Source organism: Callorhinus ursinus, unplaced genomic scaffold (assembly GCF_003265705.2).
Source record: "Callorhinus ursinus isolate GAN/ISIS: 27379988/994484 unplaced genomic scaffold, GSC_fseal_2.0 scaffold45, whole genome shotgun sequence".
Taxonomy (NCBI): Eukaryota; Metazoa; Chordata; class Mammalia; order Carnivora; family Otariidae; genus Callorhinus; species Callorhinus ursinus.
The window spans coordinates 5,772,645-5,774,937 of NW_027397107.1; the positions used below are offsets into that span (position 1 = coordinate 5,772,645).

General features: G+C 49.5%; 1 pseudogene; it reads right to left on the reverse strand.

The window, feature by feature from the left end:
• Positions 1–527: 527 nt before the first annotated feature.
• LOC112839886 (cytochrome c oxidase subunit NDUFA4 pseudogene) lies at positions 528–806 on the reverse strand (annotated as a pseudogene).
• Between the last annotated feature and the right edge of the window lie 1,487 nt (positions 807–2,293).

Here is a 2,293-nt window from a genome sequence, read left to right on the forward strand (position 1 = left end):
AAGGGGGAAATCTGATTTTCAAATGTACTTGTCTTCCTTCACTTAATACTATTTGATTGGCTTAGAATGGCAGAGTAGGGACTCTTACAGTCGGAGGGGATATTAGCCAGGGCTTGGAGTCATGGCCTCGGGAGTCTGCAGAGAGATGCCAGGAAGGCCCAGTAGGCAGGGTTCCATGAGTGTGCTGTTGAAGGCGGTTTGCAAACCCCACATCCCCATGCTTGAGTCCATTACGGTGCTCCTCCCGTGTGGCTCGGGCCCTTCTTGGAAGAGTCCTGTCACAGTAGACATTATTACCTTTCTTTACTGGAGCAGGAATCTATTGTCCAATCACAGCCACCCGTGTCCAATTTTATTTTTGTTTTTTCAAGTTTCAGAGATTTATTCAGCAGTGTAAACCCCAACACAATACACCGACATGATTTCATGCATTGAGAGGGGAAATCTTTCCTGGATAAAGAGGAAAATTACACGGATGACTTCTGCAAGACCTCCATCCTAAGCAGCTTTATAGTGAAACATTTCATTTAGAAGTCTGGACCTTCTTTCTTCAGTTTGCCGTAATCTGCATTCACCGAGTAAAACTTGTATTGGTCATGGGGACCCAGTGTGTTCCAGGGTTCTGGGTTATTTTTCTTATCCCAACTGACACCTGGATTGAACAATGCCACGAGCAACACATACTGCGCTGCTCCAGTACCTCCCCCTCCAATAAATACGAAGAGGGAGATCAAGCTCATATGCTTCTTGGCCGGACCCAGGATCTGGCGAAACAATGGGGGCGACAGAGGCCCCGGGTCCAGGAGAACAGATCAAATCTGCAGGTCCCTACACCCTGTGTCCAATTTTAGATCGATTTCTAGAATTCTCCAGCATCTCCCACCCAGAGCTCCAGGGTTCTGCCTGCTAGGCCGTCCTGAGGATGAGCAGCAGAAGGAGGAGGGAGTCCAGAATCCTTGAGAACCCAATCTTTTTGGCCTGGGAGGTGGAGGTGGGGTGTCTGGAGGCCAGAGGCCTCTGGGAGGACAGAACACTGTCCTCTGTGAAACCTTAGGCTGTCATTAATATCACCGAGGCTCCAAAAGACATCCCATCATTCTAATAAAAAATGAAAAGCCCGAGAGGCTCAGTGCCCAGACTGGCCGGCAGACACTTGCCAGGCCAGGCGCCTCCAGCAGAGGGCGCACGCAGGGATGGGAGGTGCCCCCACACCAGGTCAGGTCCCATCTGGTCCTGCTCAGCCAGAGCAGGGCAGGTACCAGGAGACCGGCAGCCCCTGGGATACGAGTCATTCAAAGGAGAGGCCCAGGAGTGTTGAGGGTGGGGGAGATAAAGACTGGAGCACTTGACCCCAACCTTGCACCCCAACTTTGCTCATCTGCTTGTTACACATTTGTCACTCGTTTTGCACTGATTGGGTTTCCATCTAGTGCAGGGCACAGCCTGGTCTTCCCCAGACACTGCTTCCAGATTCACCTGCTGAAGACACCCCTCGAATCATGTGCTTCTGCTCCAGGACCTGCAATGACTCCCCAGGTCCATGGCATCATGTGATGTCTCTGTCTGGTGTCAAGACCTTTGACGATCTGCCTCCTCCCTTCCGATCTGTGTCATCTCTATGTGCAACCGTTCCCCTCGGGCAGACTGGTGCCCTCGCTCGCTCCTTCCAAGCTGCCACCTGCTTTCTATTCTGTAAAATGGCCCCGGTAGTGGCCCCCCCACCCCATAGAGTCACTGGTATGTGGATTATGTGAGACAACACGTGTGAACCACACGCCTGGCGCACAGTAGGCATTATGTTAAATGTTTGCAGTGATAATGATGCTGCTTCTGAACTAATCCGTCCCTTTTTAACATGCCCCCACCTCTTTGCCCAACCAAGACGTCTCTGTCTTTCACAGCCCAGCTCAACGCTGCTCTTCTTTCCAGAAGCCATGCAGGGTCACTTTGGGCCAGTAGTTTGCAAAGCTGGGACTCACCTGAGAAAGTCTATTTTTCTTTTGCATGGCTTAAAATGTTTTCTTTTGGTGGTAGAAGCACATAACATAAACTTTACCACCTTAACCATCTTTAAGGGTACAATGCTGTCGTGTTGAGTACATTCACATCGTTGGGCAACAGATCTTTTGAACTTTTTTATCTTGCAAAACCAGCACTGTACACATTAAACAAAAACTCCCCATTTCCTGCTTGCCCCAGTCCCTGGCAATCACCCTTTAACTTTTGTCTCTATGAATTTGACTACTTTAGATACTCAACGTGAGCAGAATCATACAATATTTATCTTTTTGTG